This window comes from Abramis brama (genome assembly GCF_963993115.1).
Source record: "Abramis brama genome assembly, chromosome: 18".
NCBI classification, from domain to species: Eukaryota; Metazoa; Chordata; class Actinopteri; order Cypriniformes; family Leuciscidae; genus Abramis; species Abramis brama.
This window is the reverse complement of record NC_139980.1, coordinates 21,989,952-22,007,890: the sequence shown is the minus strand read 5'-3', so window position 1 is coordinate 22,007,890 and position 17,939 is coordinate 21,989,952. Positions and strand designations below refer to the sequence as shown.

General features: G+C 38.5%; 2 long non-coding RNA genes across 2 annotated transcripts; one reads left to right on the top strand and one right to left on the bottom strand.

The window, feature by feature from the left end:
• The first annotated feature begins 1,656 nt into the window (after positions 1-1,656).
• Positions 1,657-3,279, top strand: LOC311068445. Its single transcript, XR_014603379.1, has 3 exons — positions 1,657-2,105; positions 2,607-2,662; positions 2,791-3,279. It is a non-coding gene; the product is annotated as an uncharacterized lncRNA (long non-coding RNA).
• Positions 3,280-7,275: 3,996 nt separating this feature from the next.
• Positions 7,276-17,092, bottom strand: LOC311068564. The gene is made up of 2 exons (XR_014603393.1): positions 15,864-17,092; positions 7,276-9,217 (listed from the first exon to the last, which is right to left on the bottom strand). It is a non-coding gene; the product is annotated as an uncharacterized lncRNA (long non-coding RNA).
• Positions 17,093-17,939: the final 847 nt, after the last annotated feature.

Genomic DNA, 17,939 nt, shown 5'->3' with positions numbered 1-17,939 from the left:
CAAATCAGGCCTGCTACAGAAGAATGAGGGGGGAATCAATCTTGCACTCTACCCTACCGGATACTGTGTTTAGGGTATGCATGAATCAACAAAAGAAAAAAAAGAAAAGAAAAAAAAGAAAATCTTTTCTCAGCATATATTGAATTTTTACATAAAACAATTCACCATAAACACCAAACAAACAAACTCTAACATTAAATAAATCACACAAAAAGTTGTGAGTGGATGAGTGTGAAACGTCCCATAAAGATGTTGACGAATAATGGGGGTTGATAAATTGAGCAGTCTTTAGAATGAACAGTCTTATCTGCAAATGGTAGGAATTGATGAAAGGAAGTATTTGTCCTTCTGGTTGTAGCCCGGGAGTCTTTGAATAAAATCCTTGGGCAGTTTCACCCATGCACCCAAGTTAACTCCCAATCCAGCACTCAAGGGCAATGTAAGTCACGTGTAATACAAAAATCCTCTACAAAAGAAAACAACTCATTAACATTTTTACAAATTCTTCACCAAAGCATACACAAAAGATGAAATATAAGAACTACAAACTCACGGCTGAGCAGCAAACTAAACGTTTCTCAAGCCAGGATTATTATTTTTTTTCAACATTGTATTTATTGATTTTTGAAACATTTACATTAAAACAAACACAGGAAAATATATAAATAAAATACATAATTACAAAAAAATTATAAAAAAAATAATAATAATAATAAAAGACAATAATAAAATAAACAACAACATCTATACTATACAAGTGTCAAGACAATGGTACATTAATCATAACATGGTGAATGTTAAATCTGGTTACACAGAAAATAAACTATTTGGTTCAGCTTCCTTCAAAATTTCTATAAAGGGGTTCCATACTTTGAACATTTTTTCAGGTTTTCCCTTAACAATATATGTGAGTTTCTCCAGAGCCAAACAACCAGACAATTCCTGTAACCATTGTTTAAAATGAGGGATTTCTGTGTTTTTCCAATGACGAGCAACTACAAAGTTTTGCTTGTAATAAACAGAAGATCAACATTTTCTTACTAGAGTTAAAGTGCAAGTTACAGGGAAAATATTAAATATACAAAGTTTAGGACATTTGGGGACATTCTGTTTCACCACCAGTGACAAAAAGTCTAAAACCTTTTCCCAAAAAAGTTGAACTTGAGGGCACTTCCATAAGCAATGGTATAAAGTTCCTATATCTAGGTTGCATTTTATACATTGATTGGGAATGTTGGGATTAAATTTATGAAGCAGTTCTGGAGTTATGTATACTCTCATTATCCACTTGTACTGCAGAAGTTTAAACCTGATATTAATTGTCTGGGTTTGGGCCTTTAAGCAGATACTCTGCCATTCATCTTCAGTTATATTCTCACTTATATCTTGACACCAAGCCAAACGCTTTTTCTCCGTATTTTCTTTACAGTTAGTGCAAATCAGTTTAGAAAACAAGGAAACTTGCCTAGCACCATTAAGGTGATTTAAAGTCATTTTTTCTAAAGGGGACAACTCTGGTAATAGAAGAGAATGATGCTGTGTTTTATTGATAAAATTCCTAATTTGAAGATATTTAAAAAAAATGGGTTTTAGGCAAATCAAACTTTTGTCTTAATTCCTGAAAACTGAGCATAGTTTCATTGCAAAATAAATCTGCCACCTTGTTCAAGCCTTTTGATGCCCAGATTTTAAAACCACCATCATGTGTCCCTGGTGTAAACATATGCTGCGTTCCAAACCGCATACTTCCCTACTATTTAGTATGGGAAAAAGAGTAGGCGAGCGAAAAAGTATGTACGAATCCAAAAGAGTAGGCGAGAATTACCTGGGTGACGTACTAATTATCGCGAGATTCGGACTTAAGTGCGTTCGAATATGCCTACTTTCCTACTATATAGTAGGCGAAAACAGTACGTGAAGGAAGCAGTACGTTCGAAACATCAGTATTCATAAAAGAGTAGGCGAGAAGTTCCCGGATGGCTTACTGCTTCCGGCCAGATTTTCGAGTGCTCAACCGATGGATACTCTTCTATCCCAGGAGGCCACGCGAGAGGATACGTCATTATCAAATATCGCAGAGATCAGCGACGCGGGTGCTTTCAAATGTGAGTAAACACGGTTCCTTTTGTTAAAATTGCATGTGTTGAACTACTGTAGAGTAAACTGTTGAATTGTTGAAGGTGTAAAGACGTTACACAGTATAGTATAGTTGTGATTTTGCTGTAAAAACACGTTTTATTATGTATAACGTTAGCTAACAGGGGAGCTCCAGTAAAGACACGTAAGTTACGTCTCTAAAGTGGATTTACATAAGCCATATACATCTTAAAGACGCTTATTTTAAATGTCTATTTACATCTGACAGGAAAATCTTGAAATATCACAACATGAAATAGACATCTGAGTGATGAATGTGTGCTATTATGTAGAACAAATCTATAAAGTAACTAACGTTACACATAAGTTATCTATTTTATTTGTCCATTAGTAGTTGATAAATTGAGGAACATTTATGTTGGATAAAATTTAAAACAACCTCAACATGTAAATGTAGTGTTGAGTTCATAAATCACAGAGGTAACGTGGATCTTGTCTGGATGTTACAGGGTCAGATGAACAGATGTGTGTTTATCTGGTGGAGAGTGGCTCATGAAGGCTTTGAGTGAGTATACTACAGAAATGAATAACAACTATTTAAATCTTAAGTTGTAGTTTATTTTAATTATTGTAATTTCAAACAGAGCTATTACAGCACCTTTCTGATTCTTGATTTCTGTGCATTTGCTGCAGATCTTTTGTGGTGGAGCAGAACCTGCAAGGAAAGATGATGGCGGCATTTGTGGAAAAAAAACGTTTTTGTCTTCTAAATAATACTGAAATCAAATGACATTGTGCGGTTAAAATTACTGCTTTTGTGTTATGTTTGTGCATTTTGTAGGATCTGAAATGTCAGCAGGCTGGTGTGAGCACTGAGGATGAGGAGCCCAGAGCTGAATCCTGGAAACGGTGCCATGGATGAGACCCTCCATCACTCCACCTGCCCTTATGAGACCCTCCATCACTCCACCTGCTCTTATTGCCTCAGATTGTGAAGCACAACACATCACGCAACAACCTCCGACACGAGGGAACGGCTCACCTCGGGCGGTCAGCTGAGTCATCAGAATAAAGCCGCAGAATGGGAACCGCTGTGTTGAGATGGCAGAAGGATGTGGGGTTCAGCGCCTGTAGCCTACATACATGATTGTAATTTGAATAAAGCTTTGTTTCATGTGTTGACTTATGCATTTGTTTATTGTGTGATGGTGACTTTCATTCATTCTTTTACTAATTTATTAATATTTCTCATTGTTGTCAGTAAATAAAATATAATTATTTAATTAATGTTTTATTTAATTGTTTGAAAGAAAATGTAGATATGTTCATTATATACACATCTAGAGTGTATTAAATCATGCATAGCTATGTCATATGATATACATTACATTTTGTTTGTTTTATTGAAATCATTTTCAGTAAAAAGTAATATAATTAAGTATTGGTCAGCATTTATCTTTGTTATTATTTTATGTTTTGGGGTGGGATAGCAATGCAATTCATTCTGGGGTAATATTAATTTTTAATATTAATGATACTTAAATTTTTCGAGTACAAAATCAACAGTTTTCTCCAAAGGCGAATCTTCGCACAGCTGCCCTTTGTGCAGACATTACAAACGCTGAGGAAAACCATTCTAGGTAGGGCTGTCGAGTTACTGATGTTATGAGGTATATATATATATATATATATATATATATATATATATATATATATATATATTATGGGTTTGCATACATATATGAGATTTTTTACACAGGATAAAGAACCTACAAGGTTGAATATCTTAATATATATTCTTAAATAATTCATTATAATACATTTAAAAAAAAAGCTTTTTTTGTTTTGTTATTTATAGGCCTGAGGGATGAAACGAGAGTTAAATTCAACAAGAAAAAGAGGAATACATAAAGCAGTGAGCCACTTTGGCTTGTGGATGAAAATGTTTGGATATTAAATAAAATAAAATTAACAACATATTCAAGAGATGACAATTTTGGGATTTCGTAATAAAAATAAATAATATCGTTAAGGATAAAACGGTGGGTCACATTAGTAGGGTTAAATATAAGAACTTAAATCAACCCTAAATGTAAATGTAAATGCTAATATTTACAGATAGATGAATTAAACGTGTCCGTTCGAATCTTTTAAGTTGTTGCGCGTGTGATAACGCGTCGTAGGTCACATGATAACGTAAACATGGCAGATGTCCGGTTCGCATTCATACTCAACGAGATCTGGCTATAAAGTACCTACTCTTTTAGCGCTCGTTAAGTAAGTACTTATTGAAATTAAGTACCTACTCATTGAGTATGCGGTTTGGAACGCAGCCTGGGTCTTGCGAACCCAACGCGCACGACCGCCCACACTGCAATGACGTCATTTTTGCCGCGCGCACCTTCGCGCTCGTGCGGACGAGTCGAGTATAAACCAGGCTTGAGTGTGTGCGTGCGTGCGAGAGCGATTGGGTGTTAGTGATGGGCATTCCGGCTCTTTTTCGTGAGCCGGCTCATTTGACTCGGCTCACTGAAAAGAGCCGGCTCTTTTTGACTCACAAACGGCTCTTTAAAAAATATATGTTTTAATTCGCTGAAAGACCTCCACACAACTGTGCAATGTGAATATTCACATTTTTAATTGTCCATAACAACCCAAAAACTAGCCTGCTTGCCTTGCACATCTAATTAATGGGCAAAGTTATGACTGACTATTTTTCTTACCTTCTTTTTTTACTTTTTAATGTGGATATTATTGAGCTTGTAGAAGTTTAGCTCTTGCGTTCTTCTGAACATCTTGCGCTGCAATTGCCCGATGTCATTTCTGAGTCATATCGGACCATAATCTCTCTTTTAAATGCATATTCCACAGTGGTAGTAGGCTACGATTGGCTGTTTTAAAATATAATTAATATCGAAACAAAATAACAAAATAACCCAGGCGGTCTCATCTAAGATACGTTTAGGCCTCCTCCAATAGTACTGACAGCTGGGCATAGCTTGCAGGTTTGCTTGCATGAAAAAACTTTTTTCATTTGATTGGTTCAACCGCCACCCGCCCGAATTTAATTAAAATATTATTTTTCGTCACGTCATCCGCCTGATCCGCGGTTTATCCGCATCTCTAGTGTGTGTGTAAGTTTGCTCGGCACTCCCTCATGCAGTTTAATTGGTTGACATCGCGTGTATGATTGACAGGAACAGAATGTGAGGCTGATCAGACAGTCGAAACAAATGTGTGTGCGCCTTTACGCCTATATAATTATGTTTTTGTTGGTTTTTGAATTAGTCAATTATTTTAAATGCATTTAAAATCATTCATTATTTCATTATTAGCCTACATAATGATTTAATTTCTATAGGCTATATTTTTAAAAATAGAGTCGGCTCTTCAGATATGCGAGCCGGCTCCCGTCGTTCACCTACAAGAGCCGGCTCTTAGATCCGGCTCATTCGCGAACGACCCATCACTATTGGGTGTGCGCGAGTGAGTGAGCGAGCTACAGTGTGTGTGTGTGTGCGCGCGAGAAAATGTGTGCGTGAGACGGCTCGCGGTGACTGGTCGGAAAGCAACGTGTAGTCTGACATATTTCTTGTCCATCCACGACATGACAAGATTTTTAGGAGTCAAAATCGTGTAATCTGACACCGACTATCGTAACAGACACAAAATTCTTGTAATCTGAACCAGGCATATGATCACCATGAATCATCTTACCCAAACATTGGAGTGTCCGTGCTCAACTAAGGCAGAGGCGGCATCTATGCCGGTGAACCGAACAATGGTGTAATGATTCAGTTCGACTCCCAAGACAAGACGATGCTCACCCGACTGGCCAATAGGAACGTGGCCCCGCCCATGACACAATTTTCACAGTGAAAGCAGAGAAAGCAAAATCCTAACATGAGAGCAAGAAATTGCATCAAGAGCAAAGAAAAGCGTTTTGAGAGAAACACTTTTTTTTAGAGAGAAAATGTTTTCACACTGATAGAAATATATATATTTGAGAGTTTTTTTCAACGTATTTTGAGAGAGATTTTTTTTTCTCAGAAATCATTTTTAAAAATTCAAATTTATATTTTTTTATGTTCTATAAGAAAATACTTTCTCTCAAAACTTTTTTTAGTCTCAAATATTATTATTTTTTGCTATTGGTATGAAAACTTTTTCTCTCAAATATTTTTTTTTCTCTCATGAAATGCTTTTTTGCTATCAGTGTGATAACTTTATCTCTCAAACTTTTTTTTCTCTCTCAGATCATTTATTTTCTCGCATGTAATAAAGACACAATTCTCTCTCCATACAAGCCCTCACAAACACACACACTACAACATGGTGCAATAAATTCAAAACAACATTTCCAAAACTGGTAAGTTATGTTGTAGTCTGAAGTACATCTACCTGTTTTCTCCCGAGAGGTTCTTATGATTGAGGCAAATTTTGGCAAAATTTTCCTCGTAGCTCAGCCAGTCATACCATGGACAAAGACATGGGCAACTAGATGGCACAAATTTCATCCAAGACTTGTCTCCTTACCCTTGCCCTTTAACCCCACCCCTTTTTCTGATATATACCCTTCTATCTTCACTTTTACATTCCTTTCCATTAAAAGTTCTTTAAACCACAATACAATTTTGAACTACACACAGACATCAAGAATCAGCGTATGAATCTCAACAACGGTGACATGCTTCATGCTGCAATGCATTCTGGGAGCATTCTGAGTATAAAACTCATCCATGATTCCCAGCATGCATTGCAGCATGAAGCGTGTCACCGTTGCTGAGATTCATACGCTGATTCTTGGTGCATCTCTGTATCTAAATATGAAGTATATTTTAAGTACTTAAAAATGTTTTGTGCACAATATTTTAAAACAAAAGGGTCTGATTAGCACAGTGCTGATCCTCTTGTTATAGTATCAGTGTTCATAATATGATATTTAATTGTTTTGAATGATGTAAAAGACTTTTGTGATAAACCTTGGGATGAGATCTCTGATTTAGTAAAATTAATGATGAATAAGTCAACAACAATTAATAACAAATTATCTCAAATATTTCTCTTGGATTTTTTTAGCCATAACAGATGTGTCTTAAATACACAATTAATGCAACCAGAGAAAAACTAATTATAAAACCTCAAGGGTCAAGAGCCCAACTAAAGCAAACACTGATCTCCATGGTAACAACAAACTTTATTATTTTCAAAAAATCATCAACATCTTAATCTCGGTTAATTCTCAATTAGACCTTTTGTAGATGTATAACAGAAATAAAGTCAAATTGGTTAGTAATAAGTGAAGCTGGTAATGCTGTTTTTGTTGTTTAACCCTCCTCTGCTGAGATCTTGAGAGATCTGTTGGCGTATAATGTTCTGTTGGGATTTAAAGGGCCCTATTTTAACGATCTAAGCGCACGGCGCATAGGCCATGTCCAAATCCACTTTTGCTAGTTTAAAGACAGGAAAAATGGTCGGCGCGCCTGGCACATGGTCTAAAAGGGTAACAAAAAAGATAACAGATAAAGTCAGTCTGAACATCACAAAACCAACAGCAAAAATAAAAGCAAATAGTAAAAAGTAAAGAAAATAACCAGAGAATTCAGCTGCATAATTTTTTTCATGCCGCAATGCATGCTGGGAGTCATGGACAATTTTTTTTATACTATGCAAGTAGGCTACCCATCATGCATTGGAGCATGAAACTTTTGATTGTCACCATTGTTGAGATTCATATGCCGATTCTTGAAATCTGTGTGTGTCTGGCTGATTTACTGGTTGTCAAAACACTAACAGATCTCATTCTGTAGAATCATAGTGACACCATGATCAAAAATACAAAACGTCTTCCATATAAATACATACAAAAATTAATGAAATCAGTAATCAGGCGATCGTGGCCGTTAACAAACAGCCATTGTCATCTGATAACGTTTTCTTTCAGCTTTTTTGCCACCATAATGGTACCATCAAATGAAACAATAAAATTACATCTAAACCCTGTCACATTTTAACTTCTGTAGACATATGACAGAAATAAAAAAGTCTGTCTGGTTAGTAATAAGTGAAGCTGGTAAATGCTGTTTGTGGAGTTAACCCTCCTCTGCTGAGATCTTCAGAGATTTAATGTCTTCTTTTATCTTCAATTGATTTCATCTAAGACGGTGTCTGAAGTCATTTTCTTTCTTTCAGTCACTCTTTTTTGCTCTCTTCTCTTTCCTTCAGTGATTCTGCTTGTTAACAGGCTGAGATGACTCAATATTTAAAGGGGTGGTTGATTATGATTTAACTTTTCTAACTTTAGTTAGTGTGTAATGTTGCTGTTTGAGCATAAACAAAATCTGCAAAGTTACAATGCTCAAAGTTCAAAGCAAAGGGAGATATTTGCTTTTAAAGAAATCGTTTTTTAAGGACTACAGCAAACGGCTGGTAGGGACTACATGACATTCCTCCCGGGTTAGTGACATCACCAACCCTAGAATTTACATAAACCCCACCCCCTGAACACGTTTTATAGATTATCAAGATTATTAATTCATCAACTAACCATTCAGAAATGTCCTGTTGCATTCTACATGTTGTCACTTCTTCTTGAGTCTCTCCATCATTGTCTGACTCCGGTTCTAACATAAAAGGCTAAAAGTTTTAGAAATTTTCAGTGCATATCTGTGTGAGGTAAAAGGACACAAGCTGTTGTAGCTCCGCCACCTGTGCAGCTCCTCATTTGCATTTAAAGCAACAAACACAAAACTGTGCATTTTTGCTCACCCTCAAAAAGTGACAACTTTAACATGCTATATAAAAATATCTGTGGGGTATTTTGAGCTAAAACTTCACATACACACGTATTACCACCCCTTTAATATACACAGATTTTGTGGCTCAGGTAAGGTCCAGTTCTGGTTTATTTCTTTGCTCTTGGCTGACATGTGGCATTGCTATGGCCTGATTGTGGCCCAGATCTGGCAAACAGGAGTGAGCCATCCCAGGGCCATCATTCCATGCATGTGGGCCAGATCAGCCATCCAAGATGTCCTTCAGGACTGCGTTGTCATCGTGTCCAGGCGCAGGTCCTTCATCAGATCTGGATACGGCCTGGATCCGGCGGACTGCCGTAAACCTCGGGATAAACAGAGAGACCAATATTAGCATAGACGCCATCCTTCTTATGATGTAACAAGTACATCAGGATTTATGGGAAGTGTTCCCGGTTCCAGCTGACCTAATCTATACAGCCTAACAATGAATTATAGAAATCAAAGAGAATTTAATTATTGAATTATCAAAGAGATGTGTTTTTAGTCTAGATTGGAACTGACAGATTGTGTCTGCTTCCTGGACAATGTTAGGAAGACTGTTCCAAAGTTTTGGTGCTAAATAGGAAAAGGATCTACCGCCAGCAGCCGATTTTGAAATTCTACGTATTATCAACTGGCCGGAATTTTGAGATTGCAATAGACGTGAAGGACTATAATGCGTTAAGAGCTCGCTCAAGTACTGGGGAGCTAAACCATTTAGTGCTTTGTAAGTAATCAGCAATATTTAAAATTGTATATGATGTTTAAATTTATACAATGTTTAAACATAATTATAGTTGCATAGGGAGTCAGTTTTGACAGAACCGGGCTAATATGGTCATACTTCCTGATTCTAGTAAGAACTCTAGCTGCTGTGTTTTGGACCAGCTGTAGTTTTTTTATTAAGCGTAAAGGGCAACCACCCATAATAGCATTACAATAATCTGGCCTTGATGTCATGAACGCATTAATTAATTGTTCCGCATTTGTCATTGAGAGCATATGACGTAATTTAGAGAAATTTTTAAGATGGAAAAATGTGGTTTTACAGATACTAGACACTTGACTTTCAAATGAAAGATTGGTATCAAAGAGCACACCCAGGTTCCTAACCGACGACGAAGACTTGACAGAGCAGCCATCAAGTGTTAGACAGTATTCTAGGTTATTACGTGAGGACGTTTTTTTTGTCCGATAATTAGAATCTCTGTTTTTTCAGAATTAATTAGTAGGAAGTTACTAATCATCCAGTTTTTTATATCAGCTATGTATTCCGTTAATTTTGTGAATTGGTAAGTTTCGTCAGGGTGTGAAGAAATATAGAGCTGAGTATCATCAGCATAACAGTGAAAACTAATGCCATGCTTTCTAATGACATCTCCCAAGGGCATAGGATGAAAAGCAACGGTTCTAGTACTGAGCCTTGCAGTACTCCATACTGAACTTGTGATCGATATGACATCTCTTCATTTACTGCTACAAACTGATAACGGTCAGATAAGTATGATTTAAACCATGCCAATGCAATTCCACTAATGCCAACATTTTCGAGTCTATTTAAAACAAAATTTGTGGTCGATGGTATCAAATGTAGCACTAAGATCCAGTAACAGTAATAAAGAGATAAAACCACAATCAGATGATAATAGCAAATCATTTGTAAATCTAATGAGAGCAGTCACTGTGCTATGATACGGTCTAAATCCTGACTGGAAATCCTTGCAGGTACCATTTCTTTATAAAAAGGAACATAGTTGTGAGGATACTGCCTTTTCTATTATTTTTGACAGAAAGGGTAGATTTGAGATCAACCTGTAATTGACTAATTCTCTAGGATCAACTTGTGTTTTTTTAATAAGAGGTTTAATAATAGCCAGCTTAAACATTTTCAGTACATATCCTAATGACAAAGAAGAATTTATGATTTTATGAAGAGGATCTATGACCTCTGGAAGCATCTCTTTCAGTAGCTTAGTCAATATAGGGTCTAACATACATGTTGTTGATTTAGATGATTTAAAGAGTTTAGACAATTCTTCCTCTCATATAGCAACAAATGAATGGAATTTGTCCTCAGCGACACTACAATGCATTGTCTGATGCGATACTGTTGCATAGTTATCATTTTCTCACTAATATTATCAATCTTGCAAGTAAAGAAGTTCATAAAGTCATTACTGCTATGTTGTTTGGAAACTTCAGAAGTTGCAGCTTTATTTCTTGTTAATTTTGCCACTGTATCAAATACTTACCCCCCTTTTTTTAAGAGAGATGAAAAATAAGCAGATCTAGCAGTTTTTAAGGCCTTTCTGTACACAATTTCTATGAAATGCAATTGACGCAATTGTCGCACACATGCATTTTATACTGCCCGCAAGCCTGTCAGTATTTGCATACTTCGCGACAATTGGCCAGCTGTTCCAAGATGGCATTAGCCCATAAGATTTCAACAAAAGTGGAGAAGGGAGGAGTTCCTGCAGCGTTGCTACGCAATGTCTCGTTCCCGCCTCTCAGGGAACCGAGGTTACGATAGTAACCGCAGACGTTTTGTTTTCTTCCAGCTACGCTCCATTTTTGTGCCATATTACTAGAGAGAAGAGCTGCACTGTAAGAGCCCCATACTAACCCCTTGAGGGCTGTTTGGAAGTATTGGCTGAAAGAATAAAGGATTTTTCATGTTTTTGCTTTTTTGTGTTTGTGAAAATAAATGTGCAACACTTTAACGGACTGGCCATGTATTTTTGACGAGTAAGACACTTCAACTCCTCCTAATAGAAGCAAGAAAATGTGGCTTTGGTCCTTGTTTAAGACATGTATCTCAAGTAAGATAACTTCTCTTGGACAAAGTTTGATAAAAGGTCTGGCGGAGTGGCGCCGGAGAAGAGGTATATGCATCACACAGGAAGAGAGGAATGCGCTATTAATGGACACTGGCTGTGGTTGGATTTATGGACATTTTGTGGATATGCGCAGTGAAGTTCAGTCTGGACTTGATCCGTTGTGGAGCTATTATTCCCGAACAAAAGCTGTTTGGACCAATCAAATTGTCAGGGCGGGCTTTATACGATGATGGACAGATGATCAACAGTAACGTAATCATCCACGTCACCAACGAGCGCTTGGGTTGAATTCGTTTACAACAAAGATGACTGCTGCTGGAGAATTGAGATTTCACACTTACAAATAAGTCAGATAGAATAAATGCATATTTGGCGTACTGTCCGAGGAGAGGGCTCCGGGCTCGGTATTCGGCCCGGACCCAAAGTACTCCCCCCGTATTCCAGGCTGTGGAAGAACAAGCCAAGAGTGAGTGGAGGAATGCTGAAAACTGTCAAGGAATGTTAGGTGAGTTGACAGAGTGAATAAATATATGCTTCCTCTCATGCTGATAGGGTAGACATGGTATTGTTTGATGACAAGCTGATTGGATTGATTTTTTGAACGTGCTCCTCCCGAACTTTGTGTATGAAACATTATGTGTAGATTCCGCCATCGCGTCTGTTATAGAAGATATCGACAGCGCATTAATTTTAAAAGAGGAACAGAGAACAGAGATCTTCTATCAAGGCATTTGTCAATCCGAAAGATGAATGAAGAACATATGTCACTTACTCCGTTGCTCTGATTGGTTGTAGGTCTATCCAATTGAGTGCAGAGGCATTTTCCTTCCTGGTTCGGTTGAAACACGCCCCATAATCACAGCCCAATGGAGCAGTATCAGACTCACATTCAGACTAGAATCTGAGTATGATGACGTCAGGCTAGAAGACTGGATTAAAGGCGTAAAAATTCAGACCAAAGAGGCAGAACAATATGATACAGAGGTTGGGTTTGCTGACAGTGCTTCTGGTTGTGTCTTCCTCACAAATAGGTCTCTTAAAGAAGTCAGTCAGGTATCATCAAATGTTTCTTCCACTTCTTCTAGACTGAAAATTGAAACAGAGAGGGCAGAACTGCTGGCACGTGCTAGTGCTTTACAGTCAAGTCAAGTCACCTTTATTTATATAGCGCTTTTTACAATACAGATTGTATCAAAGCAGCTTCACAGTGATTACTTGAAAATAATACAACAAAGTTTGTTTCTAGAAGAAAATTGCGTCATCGTCCACCTTAAGTACCTTAATCAATAATATTGCTGAATATTAAATGTCCCCAAATAAGCAAACCACAAGCCAAGGCAACAGTGGCAAGGAACCAAAACTCCATCAAGGTAACAGAATGGAGAAAAAAAAACCTTGGGAGAAACCAGGCTCAGTCGGGGGCCAGTTCTCCTCTGGCCAGCAAACGAACAGTGTATGATTATGATTCAGGCAACATTACAGGTCAGCTTGAGAAAGAGCTTTACAGAAAAAGAAAGCGCTTGAGAAAGAGGAAGCTGAACTCAGAGCTAAAAAAGAAAATCTAGCTGCAAACCGCCATTGCTGCTGCTGAAGCTAAACTTCAGGTGCTGTCTATGTTTGAACCTATTCATAGTGCTTCTGGGGGAGAGACACATGCTGCCATAGTGACAGAAAATACTATCTCATTTTAAAATCACTGTCTTCAGATATTATGTTCCTGCAAGAGACTCATTTGAAACACACTGCCCACGTTAGACTGAGGTGCAAGTGGATTGGTCAAATATATAATTCAAATTTCTCTGCCAAATCTAGATGCACAGCTATCCTTATCCATAAAGGAGTTCCATTTAAAAATAATCAGACTATTTCAGATAAAGGAAGGAGGTATGTGATAGTTGTTGGAGAAGTATTTTCTGTGCCATTGTCATTAGTCTATGTTTATGGACCAAATTGTGACACACATGAGTTTTTTTAAAAAAATGTTTGACCTAATTCCTGATATTTCAGATACAAATCTCATAATTGGGGCGATTTTAACTGTGTCCTAGACCCGTATTTGAACAAATCCTCCTCCACAAAAATAGTTAGTTCCAACTCCAGTAAATTTATATATAAGCAATAATATAAGCATATATAAGCAATTCTAATATGTTTGATGTGTGGAGAATTCTCTATCCAACAGACAGGGAATACTCTTTTCATTCTCAAGTCCATAATGTCTACACCCGAATAGATTATTTTATTCTGGATGGTAAACTTTTGCCCCAGGTCTGTATGCCTAAATATCATAATATTGTTATCTCCAATCATAGTCCAGTGACTTTTTCTATTAAAATAAATAATATGGAGAAACCACAAAGAAATTGAAGGCTTAATTCTCATTTTACTTACAAATAAAGTATTTATCAATTACTTAATACAGGAGATAAATAAAAATTTCGAGTTCTGACAAGCCTGACATGTCTATAGGGGTGATATGGGACACATTTAAAGCATACATTAGGGATTGTATTATATCCTATCAAGCATCTCAAAGACAAAGACGTAGGGTTGAATTAGAATAATTAAATTATTCTAAATGAATTAAAATTCGAGAATTAGATATTGAAAATGCTAAACAGCCATGTATTGAAAAATATAAAGAAATTTGTGCACTTAAATACAAATTGAATCAAATTCTCTCTTCTAAAATTATAAAAATCCTTTCTGTATGTGAAGCAAAAATACTTTGGTGATTATAAATACTTTGGTTAATTCGGTGTTAAACCTCAGAAACCTTTAGCTCGACATCTCTGTAAAATAATATCTGAACGTACAATATACAAAATTAGATCAGACACAGGAGAAATTCTCACTTCCTCTAGGGATATAAATAGTAGGTTCCAGACATTTTATGAGGCACTATACTTGTCTAAAGAAGTATAGATCTTACAGTTATGGCTCAGTTTCTAGACCAACAGAATCTTCCCTCATTAAATCAAGAACAAGTTGATAAGTGAGGTAAGTTGATAAGTGTCACAGGCCGGGGTGGCCTTCCCTCCCCTTCTGAACGTACCACCTCGAGGAGTTACCCAGAGACACAACAGACCAGACAAGATAATTATCAAAAACTTGTATTTTATTTAGTTAAAATAAGTCCAATCTCAAACTAAAATCCACCGACTGATCCACCTCTCTCTTCCACCAGGTTGCGTGGGAAGTTCGCACAACGGTTCCTCTCGGCCAGAGGTAAGTAATGGAGCAAGCACTGGTAAGGATTCGCGCAGCGGTTCCTCTTCAGCCAGACATAAGTAATGGAGCAGGCACTGGCAAGGATTCACACAGCAACTCCTCTTCGGCCAGAGGTAAGTAATAAAGCAGACACAGGTAAGGGTTCGCACAGCGGTTCCTCTTCAGCCAGACATAAGTAATGGAGCAAGCACTGGCAAGGATTCACACAGCAACTCCTCTTCGGCCGGAGGTAAGTAAATGGCACAGGCACTGGCAGGGGTTCACACAGCAGTTCCTCTTCGGCCGGAAGTAAGTAATGAAGCAAGCACTGGTAAGGATTCGCGCAGCGGTTCCTCTTCAGTCAGACATAAGTAATGGAGCAGGCACTGGTAAGGATTCACACAGCAACTCCTCTTCAGCCGGAGGTAAGTAATGGCACAGGCACTGGCAGGGGTTCACACAGCAGTTCCTCTTCGGCCGGAGGTAAGTAATGAAGCAAGCACTGGTAAGGATTCGCGCAGCGGTTCCTCTTCAGTCAGACGCAAGTAATGGAGCAGGCACTGATAGGAAATTGACAACAAAGGAAGGGGTTACTCTTCTCACAGGACAACATCAACCATTTGAGTGTCACCTCTCTTTGGAATAGGGGGGAGGTTCGGGCAGGGAATCATCCGACGCAATACAATAGTCCGTCGTAGATGGCAACCGGGGAGCTCTCTCGTTCCCTCCACGAGACACACCCGCTAGCTGGGGGCCACTCCCCTTCCACAGGCCGACGGCAGTTGAGATACAGCGACGGACAGTAATTTCCCCACGGAACGGTGATGGCCGCCTCTACTGGCAGAGGACAATTTCTCTACGTTCACAGAACAACCGTGGTGAGTACAGGATTTGACAATCAACAACTGGATCTTCTTACCACAGAGCAGTGATGGCAGCATTCGATGGCAGAGGGCCGTTTCTCTATGTTCACAGAACCACAGAGATGAGTACAGGTTTCAACAGTCAGCAGCTGGGCCTTCTTTCCACAGGACAGTAGTAACAGCATTCAATGGCAGAGGACAGTTTCTCTATGTTCACAGAACAATCATGGTGAGTAGATGATTTAACAATCAACAACTGGATCTTCTTACCACAGAGCAGTGATGGCAGCATTCAATGGCAGAGGGCAGTTTCTCTATGTTCACAGAACCACAGAGGTGAGTACAGGTTTCAACAGTCAACAGCTGGGCCTTCTTTCCACAGGACCGTAGTAGCAGCATTCAATGGCAGAGGACAGTTTCTCTATATTCACAGAACAGCAGTGGTGAGTACAGGATTCAACAGTCAACCACTGGGTCTTCTTACCACAGAACAGCGATGCATAGATCTCTCATAAATCCTCTTCCATTCAGACAGGATAGAGCTGCATTCCTGCACAGCATATGCTCAACACACAGCAGTTTAATTCATTTCAGTTTGACCTTCGAAACCCATGAGTAGTCAACTGGGGAACGGGCAGACATAAAACTACAGTTTCCACACCAGTGCACAATTCAGTCACTTCAAATGATCACACGTGTTCACTTCACATTAGGCACTGCAACTCACATCAACTCACAGTGAATAAGGTCTCTTCTCGTGGTCCCAGCCGACTCTCTCCGCTCAACTGACAAACTGTACATCCAAGCTGCGTAGGTGGTTGACTATGGAAACACAACTGACATTGAAAAGCTTCAGAACAGAACTCACTGAACGCCGGGGCGGTTTCACCAAATCATGGCAGGTAGCGGGCACTACAGGCATTAACTTCCTAATAGGACTGGCAGATAACACTTGTCTGTTCGATGAAATAACACAGTTCAATCATACCGCTGCTCTCCAGCTCTTCCTTCTTTACATGCAGTCTTTCCCGTCCTTTAACGATCCGCCCTCTCGTGTACTGCTCGACGTGATCAGTGGATCAACAACAACAGATTTCCTCCAGTCTGCATCCACCCAAAAGATTTCGCTCCAAAGTTTCTTCCCCCAAAACTTCTTTTCTACTGCACATCAACCGGATCCTTTTATAATCCCCCTCACAAATCCATATCCCTCGTGGCTCAATCTCTGCTCATCGCCCAGCTGCCACTCATTCCCGTCAGACTGTTTACACGGAAAGACCCGGAACCGTTCTGGTGTTACATCAAACTCGCTCCCCCCCGGAAACAAGAATAGAGAGGGACAGTTCCGCTTATTCGTCACCCTGTGACATAAGTAAAGGGTTTACAAACAGGCATTTATAGATCAGTCCATGCCGCCCTCCCTAGATGAGGCAATTATTATTGTAGTCCCAAAAAAAGGAAGGAACCCAGAGGAACTGGGTTCTTATAGGCCGATCTCACAATAGGGGACACCAGTAGCACCTATACCTTATGGATAAAAGAGGAAGTAGAAGAGTAAGAGGTAGATTCAGTTTGAGTAACCACATGGTATCTGCTGTTCTCACTAATAATCCTGGCTTAACCATACAAGAGGGGAGGGTTGTAGTTGCCTAATCTTAAGTGGTATTACTGGGCAGCTCAGCTAAGAGCAGCAATGTTTTGGTTTACAAATGATAATTCTATCCCTTGGGTACAGATTGAGGCGAGCACAACTCTGTATTCAGCACCCCTGCCCAAACTAAAAAAAAGCCACTTCCAACCCCTTTGTTAAAAATACTATTTTCAGTTCCGAGGAATTGGTATTAGTGTTTGTTGTTTAAAAAATAAATAAGGCAGACGTTTATGAGTTTTCAATAAATAAATAAATAAGTCAGCTCATAACTCTGTTGAATGAAAAGAGGAGCTTATAAAGGGAGGTTTTATCTAGTGCTGTTGCTAAGTTAAATATTACTGGCCAGCCGAACATATATGAGAGTGAAAGGAAAAATATATATAAAAATATATATATTTTTATAAGGAAAACTCTATATCTCAGCCTCCTCATCGGGGAGTGCCGTGTTTTCCCTATCTCCACACTGAGGTGTAGAGATCGT